This window comes from Kogia breviceps, chromosome 3 (assembly GCF_026419965.1).
Source record: "Kogia breviceps isolate mKogBre1 chromosome 3, mKogBre1 haplotype 1, whole genome shotgun sequence".
Taxonomy (NCBI): Eukaryota; Metazoa; Chordata; class Mammalia; order Artiodactyla; family Physeteridae; genus Kogia; species Kogia breviceps.
In genome coordinates, this window is record NC_081312.1 from 103,154,369 (window position 1) to 103,168,017 (window position 13,649).

Sequence of the window (13,649 nt, forward strand, 5' to 3'; positions counted from 1 at the left end):
TAAATTGAAGTCCCGGCTCTGCCACTTTTGAGCTACATGTTTGGCAGGGCTGCCATGCACAGCTGCACAGGTTGTATACTATGGCTATTCAAAGTGGGGTCCAGAGACCAGGCAGCAGCCTTATCACCTGGGAACTTGTTAGAAATACAGAATCTTGGGCCACACCTCAGAGTGAATGAATCAAAATCTGTTTTAAGAAGATCCCCAGGTGATCCAAACATTAAAGTCTGAGAATCACTGATGTATAACAATCCCGGGGAACACCACTCAGACAGGTCATGATATGAGTGACACCCCTGGAGTCCCGCAACATGCTGGCCGTGCTCAGGCAAATCCTCTTTGGGTCTCATTTCCTGGTCTGCCAAATGTAGATAATAACACCTTTCCCTCAGAGCTGCTGTGAAGCTGGAATGAGGAATGAACCTGAGAGGGCTGGTGCCCAAGGTGGGGGACTCAGGTAGTCACTCACCCTTGCCTCTCCTGGGAGGTGAGCTTGGGAATTCTCACCAAACTGAGAGCTTTTAGGAAAAATAAGATTCGTAGTCTGAGGAGCTAGAAAAGATTTTAGGGAATCCTCTGCTCAAGCAGATATCCAGTTTTCACTCAGCAGTTTTACAGATGATTAAACCAAGGAAAGAGAGGTGAAGTAACAAACCTGATGGTCAGTGGCTGAGCTGAGATTGGACCCTGGGGCCTTTTTTACCTCGCTGCTGCTTAAGTCCAGGCAGTCTCCTAAAACTGTTCTTGTAACTTATTCATCTATGCCTGTCCTCAGCACCTCATGGAGATAAACTGGATGAAATTTACATCTTTTAAAGATAGACTACCTAAGCAAGGGACTTCCTTAGTGGCTCAGTGGTTAAGAATCCACCTGCCAGATGTAGAGAATGGACGTGAGGACATGGGGAGAGGGAAAAATAAGCTGGGATGAAGTGAGAGAGTGGCATGGACATATTACACTACCAAATGTAAAATAGATAGCTAGTGAGAAGCAGCCACATAGCACAGGGAAATCAGCTCGGTGCTTTGTGACCACCTAGAGGGGTGGGATAGGGAGGAGGGGGAGGGAGATGCAAGAGGGAGGGGATATGGGAACATATGTATACATATAGCTGATTCACTTTGTTATACAGCAGAAACCAACACAACAATGTAAAGCAATTATACTCCAATAAAGATATTAGAAAAAAAAAAAGAATCCATCTGCCAATGCAGGGGACACGGATTCAATCCCTGGTCTGGGAAGATCCCACATGCCGTGGAGCAACTAAGCCCACGAGCCACAACTACTGAAGCCTATGCGCCTAGAGCATGTGCTCCGCAACAAAAGAAGCCACCTCAGTGAGAAGCCTGCGCACTGCAGCAAAGAGTAGCCCCCGCTTGCCGCAACTAGAGAAAGCCCGCGCACGGCAACAGAGACCCAATGCAGCCAAAAATAAATTAAAAAAAAAATACTTAAGCAAGTAAATGGATAGTTCCTTCTCAGACTTAAATAGGGGAATGTCAGGATAGATGAGACCACTTGGACAGGAATGTTTCTACACCTATGTTCTAAGCACTTGTAATGTTTCCAGGCATTGGCTGGGCCCTGTGATACACGATGAACAAGATACCATCCAGTCCTCGCCTTGCTCCCAATCTGGGAAGGACACACGACATAAGCACCAGGAAAGCTAACAGTCAGTACAAGGCCCTGGGTGCTAAGTCTACCAACATTATGTGTTACTAGAGGGGTTTTGAGAAGGATGAGACATTGTTGGGTGGAGCAGACATGGAAGATTCTAGAAGCTGCTGGACTGGAAAGGCCTGAAGGCACGTAGAATTTAGATGGAGAGGAACAGAGAGCAATGAATGCAAAAGTGGACATTTGCAAGGTGCATTTAAGGGACGGGGGATGGCTTGATTCATCTGGAGCTCAGGTGTCTTAGTCTGTTCAAGCTGCTGCAACAAAGTACCAGAGGCTGGGTGGCTTACAAACAACAGAAGTTTATTTCTCAGAGTTCTAGAGGCTGGGAAGTCCAAGATCAAGGCAAGGGGGGATTGGTGGCTGGCAAGGGCCCACTTTCCGTTCATAGATGGTGTCTTTTTGCTCTGTCCTCACACAGTGGAAAGGGCACGGGAGCTTTCTGGCTCCCTGGGGTCCCTTTTATAAGGGCACTAATACCATCCTTGAGGGCTCCTCCCTCATGCCTAATCACCTCCCAATGGCCCCACCTTCAAATACTATCACATGGGAGTTAGGATTTCAAAATACAAATTTGGTGTGGGAGGACACACACAGGCATTCAAACCATAGCAAGAGGTCAGGAAACTTTTTCTGTAGAAGACTGTTTCTGATCTAGGGGCAGGGTAAAAGGTGGGGCTGCAACATCTGGGGGGTGGTCACATGATACCGAGCATTGAATACCAGGTTAAAGAATCTGGTGTTTTTCCAAACCTGCGTCGGATGTAGGAAACCATGATATTTGGACATCCCTATATTGGACCCCTCTTCCAAGACACCTTCTTCCTAGATAAGTGACTCCCAAGATCCCAGGAAGGGGATCCATGATTTTGCCTTTCACCGAAAGGGGCAAGACCAAGTGAGGGAGGAAAGGTTTGGGGGACAAGCCTGAGAGTCTGAGATACATAGGAATCATCTAAGTGGTTCAATTAAATCACTGAGGTTATTGAATATTGACTCTGGAGCTCAGAGCTGAAGATGGAGATAGTATTTTAAATTCTGGGAAGAGAGACTTCCCTGGTGGTCCAATGGGTAAGGCTCTGTGCTCCCAATGCAGGGGGCCCGGGTTCGATCCCTGGTTGGGGAACTAGATCCCACATGCATGCCTCAACTAAGAGTCCACATGCTGCAAGGAAGATCTCGCGTGCTGCAACTAAGACCCCCGGTGCCGCCTAAATAAATAAATAAATATTTAAATTCTGGGAAGAGACAAGCCCATTCAGGAAAAGAATGTAGGGAGAGAAGAGAATGCAGCCTAGGACAGAGCCCCGAGGTGTTCTGATTCTGGGGGTCAGCTGAGGACCAGGAGAGCCTGGAGAGGCAAGAGACAAATAGCAGACTGTGATACCCAGAAGCCAGGAGGAAAGAGTGACTTAAGAAGGGAGTGGCAACTGTGCCCAGCGCTGCTGAGAGCTCAGGAGGATGAGGATGAGAAAGGGTTTGGGGACCTGGTGATGTGGGGGTGTCTGGTGACCTCACAAGAGCAGATTAGTGAGGTGGGCATGGAAATCAGAGAGAATGGAGGTGACGCAAACCATTCTTTGGGGACATTCTCCCCTTTGCAAAATGGATGAAATTAAGCATTAGTCATAGGGAAGGATGAGGGATCGAACTAATTTCCACACTCTTCTGTGAGTGCTCACTCTGTCCCAGGCACAGTGCCAGGCGCCAAGGATAAAAGGGTGGGAAGAGACGGGCCCAAATACCCACACTCCAATATGATCAGCATCCAAATAACGTGTACACAGCGAATGGTGTTGGCAAGAGGAATGTTGGAGCCACAGATTCTGATTGGGGATCAGAAAAAGCCTCCCAGAGTAAGCGCTATCTGGCCTGATACTTGCAGATGAGGAAGATAGAGGAAGAAAACACTTGCCGAACAATGGGAAAGAGGATTTCAAAAGGACAGAGTTAAGAAAGAACAGGGAGAGTCTGGGGACCAGCAAGTGGTCTGATAGGTGGTGGTGATGATGGGGCACAGGGAATGACAGGAAACAACTTTAGAGACACAGTTGTGGCCACGACAGAATAGGCCTCTGCACCTTGCTAAAGAGATTGAAGTTTGTAAAAAGGTGGAATGGGAGGAAAAACACATTGGTCCACCTACTATGTGCCAGGCACGGAGCTGCTACCCTATGTGCTTTTGAGGTATAAGACAGATCATATTTTGAGGTAGAAGACAGCCCAAATCGTGGTCGGCAAGCTGTGACAGCTATGTGGCCTTGGGTCCTTTAACCCAGCAAGTCTCAGTTTCACCTGTAACATGGAAGGGATAATGCTTATCATACAGAATTATCACAAGGCTTAAACGGGATCATAAAAGTAAAAGCCACCGCCAGAACGATAATTTACAATAGAGTGATATTTGCAAGATTAGACTTGTGTTTTAGAAAGGTGGCTCTCGTAGCGGTGTGCAGGACAGAAGGCGGGGGCGCCGGGGAGGGGACAAATGGGAGGCTGGAGGTACTAAGGCCAGTAAAAAGCGACTCTAGAACTAATTAATCAAGAGGAAAAACAAGACAGTGAGCTATTGTGGGAGCTCAGAAGAGAGCCGAATGCTGAGTAACTTACAGAAGCTTGGCCTGGGGATGGTGAGAGTGACCACTGCATAGGGGGTTCCATGGCTGAATGAGGGGGGTTTCTGCGAATGAGGGGATATAGGGGGACAGTGGTGGGAGCAGGGCGAAGAGGGAAGGAGAGGGAAGGAGAATGACAGGTTCTCTAGCTTGAGTGGGCAGTGGAGTTCTTAACTGAGCTGGCAGATGCAGGAGAAAATGTGGATTTGGGGAGACTATTTAATTTTGGACAAACTGAGTTTGAAGATTCTGCAGAATGCCAGATGGAGAAGGCCTGAGGGAGCTGGAAATAGAGATCAGGAACTCCAGCGAGGAGGGGCCTGGAGATTCAGATCTGAGCTGTTGACATGCAGGAGGGAAAGCCTGGCTCCTGGAGAGAGAGGGCCAAGATCCAGATGGCGTCTGAGCAGTGGGGACTCTGGAAGGTCCCTAAGAATCCAGTTTTTAGATCAGGAGGGAATAATCCAAGACATAATTCATACAGAACTTTAGTTTATTAGAAACTGCATGCACTCCAGTTATTTTGATCTAGACCCAGAGATTCAGAGCTAGAAGGGAGCACCTAGTCTTTCTTTATTCACCACTTTTTAGGGCCAGGTACTGTGAATAAATAAAAGGAGAAAAGAAAAAGCTGCTTCCTGAGAGTAGAGTGCCCACTAATAGACATAGAAGGAATAATGGAATTAGAAAAACACAGCAGCACAGTGAAGACACAGTCCTATCAGTGGGCTTCGCAGTGAACCCAAATCCCCCAGGTTTTAGTGGAGAGATAGTCTGGAGACGTCGCAAGGTGATACAGAAGTGGCCTGGTTGGGAATAGTAGAAAGGGGGTCTTTGCAGAGCCCCACCGAATGTTTCTCCACTATGGAATTGTTGTTTGTAAACAGCCTTTCAAGGTACCTAGGGATGATTAAAATCCCCATTTTACAGATGAGAAAACCGAGTCTCCAAGAGATAAGGAGACCAATGCTAAAGGGCGGCTGCCATAGGTGTGAACCCAGGTTTCCCAGCTCTGTCCAGGCCTTGTTTGGCCACCTGGGCTGAAGGAAGGCTAGAGTCAGGGCCAGAGGTGCCTGTGGACTGAGGCTCACGGGGTAGGGATGGGGAGAGAGGCATACCACTCCAAGCTCAAGTTGCTGGTTTTGCAGAGTGTAAAATTATTGCACAAGTCCCAGAGAATAAACAGAGTTAACACCCCATTAAATACAATGGACTTTCAATGTGAGCTTGAGACGTGCCCAGATTGAAACTAGTTGAGCAGGAGCTGGCCCATGAGTAAAATGTATCACACGCACTGCCTTAACGTTTCCAAAACAGAAAAATCCAGAGCCGGGAGAAGAAAACGCTGGCAGCAGCTCTGCAGGCTCAGGGCTGAGGATCCAGTAATGAATTCTTTCTGGAAGGTAAGAAAGGGCTGTGTGCTGTATGCTATTTTTAAACATGCTGGAGCAGCACATGTATTCCTGCCCCGTGTACTTTCTCCAGCAGAGGAGGGGCCCGGGGGAATGCAGCCAGGAATTTAGATGCTATTTATTGTATTTCCTTTTATCAGTCAAATGATTTTCCTATTTCCCACATAGATAAAGATCTTCCGCTTACAGCTCCAGCTGGTTGACCTTGTCAGGACTGCTGTGCAGTCTGGAAATTGGTCCCAGAGAGAGAAGGGCATTGTTGTTAGGGGTTTGTTTGGCAGGTTGGGTTTTTCTCCTCCCAACAGGGAGGAGATCCGTTTACAAAAAAAAAGAAAATCAGAAACCTTCCAAAAAACAATAACTGATTGTTTTGTGAAGTTTTGCAAAACTGCAAGACTGTCCAAGCAGTTCTGTTCACCAGCCTCCCTCTGACCCCCACCTGAATATCTCCACCCCATCTTTCACCATCTCTCTCTCTCACACACACACACACACACACACACACACACACACACACACACACACACTCACTCACTCCTGCAGCAGCAAGCCTGACCCTGGGCCCGGCCCCAGGCCGCTGCTGAGCCGCTGTCTTGGCAGGCGATGGAGCAGAGGGGTGGCAGCTCCGTCTCAGCTTGTAAGCTGAGCCAGCCTCTCGGAGGTGCCAGCTCTAGAGGCCCCTTGGAGATGCCAGCATGCCTGAGTGGGAGCAGTTACCACTTCCCCTCGGCTGGAAGCCTTGGAGCCAGCAAGGCCTCTAGAAGCCGCATTCCCAGGCAAAGGAGTGGCCGAAGGGCTGCTATGCAGTGGATGGTCTCTTCTTGGGCAAGCCGCCCTCTTTGTCGGGCCGTGCCTGGGCCTGCTGGTCAGGTTCACCGGCAGGAGCCAGCCCGCTGTTCCTTACCTTCTTGGGAATGGGACCAGCAGATGCTGCTGGGGGCTGGGCTTTTATTATAAATCCTCTTCATCTCTGGCTCATTCTCAACCACCAAACATAAAGAGAGCCAGCTAGACGGAGGGAATGCAGCCCTTCACAGACTCAACGTTTGAATAGCGAGGAGCTGCACGGCCCCTCCACCCCGGCCTGGGTCTGTGGTGGATTTTGACAGCCGCCCTCTTTCCTGGAGCCCCGGGTTCTCCTCCACCATTGTGGTGCTTCCGGGCCGGGACAGCAGAGGGCACTGGCTCTCCTGACAGCACTTCTGTCACCGCGGCTCTCCCACACATCTGGAAATAGGCTCTACGACTCTCTTACGAAATACTGGACGAGGATCTGTCTGTGAGATGTGCTGGCACCCGAGTGAGCACGCACACACATCAAAAATTCCACTTTCTCATTAGTGCTATTTCCCCCTCAAGAGCACTTGTGGAACGTGGGGAATTTGCCTTGCCAGGCAGCCAGCACATCTGAGTTTGGGGCTTGGTCAGGCCTGGGTGGAATGTTCGGAGGGACCACCTCTGGTCTGAAGCCTTTGCCCTTGCCTCCCACGTGGAGGGTGAAAAAGAAAACAGAAGAGTGGGACCTCCCAGATCTTTCCCCCAGGGGAAGAAAGCAAAAAATGTTTGGCCTTGCCCTTCCACGCCTCCTGAAGAGAGAAGTGCCCACATTTCCAGGTCCTTAAGAGCTAATTCTAAGAAAGCATCTTCCTAAATTACAAGCGATTAGAAATGCTAATGCAATATGCAACATGAAGTTGGGAAGGGAGAAACTGGCTGGAGGAGGGCAGGGCTGGAGCCAGGCAAGGGGCCTGGTTTCTATTCCGGAGACTGCTCCCTAGACTTCTGAAAGCTGCATGCATTTAAATGTCCACATTTTCCTGCAGAAGCCAGCAGTCTGTACTTCTCTCAGCCAAACAACACATCAGTCTAATATGGTGTGGGAGAAATATGTTACATCCTTTTATGAACAGAATGTTAACACCATCTAGAATCAATATTTATATCCAAGAATACAATGACCTGGCTTGTTTTGAGCCGCCATAGTTTTAAGAAAGGGACATTCGGAAGCAGCTGAGAATCCCCCTCCTCCTGCCCAGAAAGGCCGACCCAGACACACCAAGGCAAACCAGTTGGGGCTCAGGCTTCTAAAGGGTTTCAGCTTCAGAGGCCCTGTTCATTCCCTTCCTGCCCCTGCAGCCCTCTGTCTCTTGGGATTGCAAGAGGAAGCCAGAAATCAGCAAGTGGGGCAGGGATTTGCAGTGAGGTCCAGGACGTGAGGCAGTATCCTGTCTGCGGGACAGTCAGTGATGGCTGCACTGGGGGGAGGAGGGTCAGGCTTATGTCCTGGCACTTCCTACTGCATAGCAAAGTAGGAGCGGATACAACTTAACATAAATCCTTAGATGAGAGACTTCTGGGGGCTGGAAAACAAGGATCAGGGTGCGATGACACTTTTTCTTTCATGCTGATAGTATTTTTTTGCCAGGCAATTACCCTCATCTGAGACAGCCATCGTGACAGAGATGGAAGCAGAGTCTCCCCTCCTCAGAATGCTATATTATTCTTCCAGGGGCTTTTGGGAAACTCCATCAAGCTCCTTAGGCTGGTTTGTTCCTTACTGGCTGGTTTTATTTTACTGCCTTTAGAAGCTTCTGGGCCTGCAACCTGGAGTCAGTGACTTGCTCCTTGCAGATAAAATCCTTACCTAATTATAAAAACAGAACCAAACAAACAAAAACCTTTCCCCCTTTCCCAGAAGATTTAAGTTTGCCTGCACCAGAGCATCTAAAATTGTGAGAGTCCTCTTCATCTCATGGACTGAATTAGGCCCTCATTTTGCAGAGCAAGCAGGCCTATTTCATTTTCGGGTTAGATGCTGAAGGTTACCACTTTCAACAATAGTACTTGCCTCTCTCATTAAATGCCTGGAGCTCATTATGGTATAAACTGCAGAAAAGTCTTTACTGCGTTAATAAGCATGATCTTTAGAAAAGATCCTTTGGCTTATGTATAAGATCAAGACATGATTAATCTTGGCCTCATTTAGCTGTGGGTCAGGTTTTCAAGCTACAGCGAAACCCCTTCTTTGCATGATCACAATTTACAATTTTCTATAATCTGTAGCCCTTTACCCCATGTTGTTAGCATATTTAGTTGCTGCAATTCACTTGGTCTGTCCTGTTATTTTCATCCAGTTCTAAGAAACGAGTAAATGTCCCAATCATATTTACTATAAAATCAGCCACGGTAAACAGATATTATTTCACAGTAAGCCTCTAGGATGTTTAGCGTCTTTACAGATGCAAAGCTCCCTCTGCAGAAATCCCATGCAAGAAACATATGTAAGTTAAATGCTCTGAACACCTTTAGAGATACTGCCTGATTTAAGCCAACAGATAAGTTGCAGCTGGGTCCAGATGCTGTTTCTGGTGTCAAGGGCAGGACAGAAGAATAGTCAAAGTTGGTAATAGGGCCCAGGATCCAAACCGTGGATCCAAAACAGTGAAATTTTTAGCCAGGATGGTAGAGGTTGGAGGGATCTGTTTGCCAGCAGAGCAGAGCCAGGATCTGAGAGAAAAAAGTTAACACAAAAAGCCTCCTTGCGGGTCTTTAGTAAATGTCACCCCAAGTCCAGACCTATCTTTTAAGCTTTAGAGTTGTCAATATAGATGCTTACTTAACACCTACCCTCCTGCATCTCAAATGAACATGCCCGCAAGGATCTCTGACTTCTAGCCTCTCCCACCTGCCCTGGTCTGCTCCTCCTCCAGGCTGCCCATCTCGATAAACGGTGCCACATGTATCCCAACAAACAGTGCTCCAATGGATCTGTTTGAAGCCTGAGATTCATCTGCAGCTGTTCTCTCTCTCCCTCCCTCCTTCCCACCTCTAGCCCATAGCTCTTCCTGTTCTTTGTTCCACACTCTTCTCCCCTTCATTCTTCTCTGCTACAGCCTCAGTCCGAGCTCCCATCATCTCTCACAAGGGACCACAGCCTCAGCTGACCTCTCTCCTTCAGTGAGTGCTCTCCACAACCCACTATTCAGAGAGCAGACAGGAGAATTTTTGAAAACCACAAATTGGATTATATCACTTCCCTCTTTGAAACCTTCAATGGTTTCCCCCTGCACTTCATATCCAAAATCCTTTGGATGGTCCACAAGACTCATATGGTCTAGCTCCTCTCTGCCTCTTGCCACTCTTCCCCTTGCTTTTTCTGCCCCACTCCCTTGATTTTCATTCAGTTCCTCTAAAGCACCAAAAAACCAAAACCAAACAAAAAAACCCTGCCGTCTGGATCTTTGTTGCGGCATGGAGGGTCTTAGTTGCGGCATGCGGGCTCTTTTAATTGCAGCATGTGGGATCTAGTTCCCTGACCAGGGATCGAACCCAGGCCCCCCTGCATTGGGAGAATGGAGTCATAACAGCTGGACCACCAGGGAAGTTTCTGTCTGTTTAGTTTTGTTTCATCATGTTTCTTCCACTAGACAGTAAGCTCCATGAAAGCAAGAACCGTGTCTGTGTTGCTGTATTCCTCGAGTCTGCCACAGAGGGTAATCAGTATCAGTTGAACAAATTAATGAAACTATACTGCAATACGGACAGCGGCTAAAAGGATTTATGCTTCCTTCCTGGGGAATCTGCCTGGTCAGACCACATGTTACCCCCAAATTCCTCCTTGAGAAGGATTCCTCATTGTGGGTTGGGAGAAACTAAGCCAAATTACCAAATGTTTGTCCAGTCTGCTCCTTTTCCACTCCCAATACAGGCTCTTCTTACTTCTTGACCTGAGTTTTTTGACAGCCTCCTAACCAGTCTATCTCCATACTGTCTTGAATTCAGGAATCTGGCAAGGACTAAGAGCTGAAGGCATGGATGGGGAAAAAAATTACATCTTTACTTTCATAAACCTCTCACTGAAAATTTGCACTTCCTTTGATTATAAATGTTGGCAACAAGCCCCAGGAGTACTGACAGGACCAGTGACTTCGGCACCCAGAGAATCACAGATATTTTTACATCACATTACTGCTGTCGCAGATGTTGAAATATCATTTATGATCATTACAACTTTAAAATTATGGTCATTAGAGCTACTGCTAGATTACATTATTTAATCCTTCAGTAAGAAACACAGATATTCCCAAATAACTCTTTTTCATATTAATATATTTAGTAGTAATGCTAATATTTTGATAGTTATTTTTCAGTATAGTTGATTTCCTTTGTAATGCTATGCATTTTATTTGCTGCTCTTGAAACATTATTCTGAGAAGGGTTTACAGGCTTCACCAGATTGCCTAAAGTGTTTGTGGCAGAAAAAAGTTTAAGAACCTCTGGTCCAGTTTTTCTTCATCTCACATCACTGCCTTGCAAAACAGCCTTAATGCCTTCCCCCTGGCTGCAACGTAAAAGCTAAATCCCTTCGTATGGAATTCAAGGCCCATTTGTAATCTCTTTTCAGAAAACCTTACTATCTTCATTTTTTATCAGTACACTGGATACAACCTGTGTTCCAGTCGCACCAAATTACTGGAGTACACCAAAAATGCACTCATAGCTTCAGGTCTATTTTTAGCTTCCCTTCAAGAACTACTCTTTTTTTAAGGCCTACCTCAAAATGTTACCCTGGTAAAGCCCTCTTTTGACTTCCCCCAAGCACAACCACTGAATCCTTCCTTTGCATTTTCAGGAACACTTTGCTTATATCTATTTGATAATTTATCAGATCCTGTGTTTCTTTTGTGTTATATTGGGAACTTCTTGAGGAGAGAGAGGTCCTCAACTTTATACCCTAAACACATAGTAAGTACTTGTCTGAAAATATTTCAATGAATGAATATATGTAAAATACTCATTCTCCTGAGGGATGAGTAAAATCCATAACGACCACATTAGTTTGTCCTGCAAACCAAGAACTTCTTTTGATACATATAAGCCCACTTGAAAAATCCACCAGCCCCAAGAAAAATAGAAGGTTATCATCTTACAGTCACTGCCTGGACCCAGCTGCCTTTAGTTAATTTCTATCCTTGAAGATAGCAGAAGCACCCCTAGCAGGAACCCATTTGCTGATTCCATAAACCTTTTGGCTGTATCACTAATGTCTTCTCATATTTCCCTTCTTTGACTGATGCCAAATATATTTTCATCCAGTCTCCTTCAAGCAGACGCTTTCTATTACTTGCCCAGGATTTTCTTACCATCAGGTTATGGTATGATTTTTATATTCTAGAACATTCAGCTGCTTTATGCCAATCTTAAACAAATGCAGATGGAAGTTTTAAAAAACTTTTTTCCTAAGGAGCTTGAAAAATTAAAAAGGAGACCATTCCTTAATTTCATAGTTCAGTGAACAGCTTGAGTAACCGGATCTACGCGTGTGTGCGCAGGCACCGAGGATGAAAGGAATGTTAGCAGCCCTGACCTGAAGTTAGAATCTCACGGAACCATAGACTTTTAAGAGCTGAAAGGAACCTTTTAACGAATAGCTGAGAGATGTGTCTTGCCCAGGGGTTGATCTGCTGGTTGAATCTCAAATTTAGCAAGTCCGAATACAGAATTCTTGCTCTTTTCCTCCACGATGTTTCATCCTTAACTCTATGCGTTCTCAGGCCACGGCACCTCTGTCCACTACCCAGTTGCTCAAGCCCAGAAGTCTAGGGGTCAGGTCATTCTTGATTCTTTTTCCTTCATTCTCCATATCCAATCCCTCAGCAACTTCTGTTCATTATACTTCCAAAATATGTTCTGAATTCATTAGCAGTTCTTTTTTTTGCCCCCACTCTAGACTAAGCCACTGTCACCTGGACCAAACTTCTTTCTTTCTTTATTTTTAAATTAATTAATTTTATTTTTGGCTGCGTTGGGTCTTCATTGCAGTGCACAGGCTTTCTCTAGTTGCTGCGAGCGGGGGCTACTCTTTGTTGCGGTGCGTGGGCGTCTCAGTGAGGTGGCTTCTCTTGCTGCAGAGCATGGGCTCTAGGCACGCAGGCTTCAGTAGTTGCGGCGGGTGGGCTCAGTAGTTGTGGCACATGGGCTTAGTTGCTCCGCAGCATGTGGGATCTTCCTGGATCAGGGCTCAAACCCGTGTCCCCTGCATTGGCAGGCAGATGCTTAACCACTGCACCACCAGGGAAGCCCCATGGGCCAACCTTCTAACTAGCCTTTCTGATTCCTCTCTTGCCTCCTCACAATTCCCTTCACAGCAGCCAGGGTGATCCTTTAAAAATATAAATCAGATCTTGTCACTTACAACTCTCTTCACGCTATACTTAGGATATAATTTAAACTCTTTACCATGCTTTACAAGGTGTGTTATAGAATCTCATTATTGCCTTCCTTGCATCTTCAAAGCACTGTACCTCTCATTTATTCTGTTCCAGCCTCACTAGTTTTTTTTTCCTTGAACCCAAAGAGTTCATTCCTGCCTCAGGACTTTGGCTTTTCTATTCCCAGTCCTCACAGGGCTGGGTCCTTCACATCAATCTGCTCTCTCTCTAAACATTACTTTTTCAGAGAGGCTTTTCCTCTACCCTAGTTAGTTTGTGTCATTTCATCTCCTCTAGGCAACTAGCTGACATGAGTCTGTTAAGTTACTTGTTTATAGTCTCTTTTCCCCCAGCAGGATATAAACTCCATGGGGACAGGGACCTAGGATAGCTCCTAACACAAGAAAGGCACTCAACAAATACCACTGAATGATTAGGTCAAATTCTGGTTCTCAGAACCCCCATACTGGGCCGCTGCTTGAACTCCTGTCAGTCTCGTTAAATATCTCTAAGACAGGACCGCCACAATGGAATTTGGAGTCAGAACGATCTGGGTATAAATCTCTTCTTTGCCTTTTCCCAGTTGTATAACCTGCAAGGTGCTTATCAGCTTTGAGTCTTAATTTACGTACTGGATAATGGGTGTAATAGTCCTACTCTATAAGGTTGCAGTACAAATTAAATTATATATATAATTTGTATAAAAAGCAGAGCAAAGTGCTTGGCC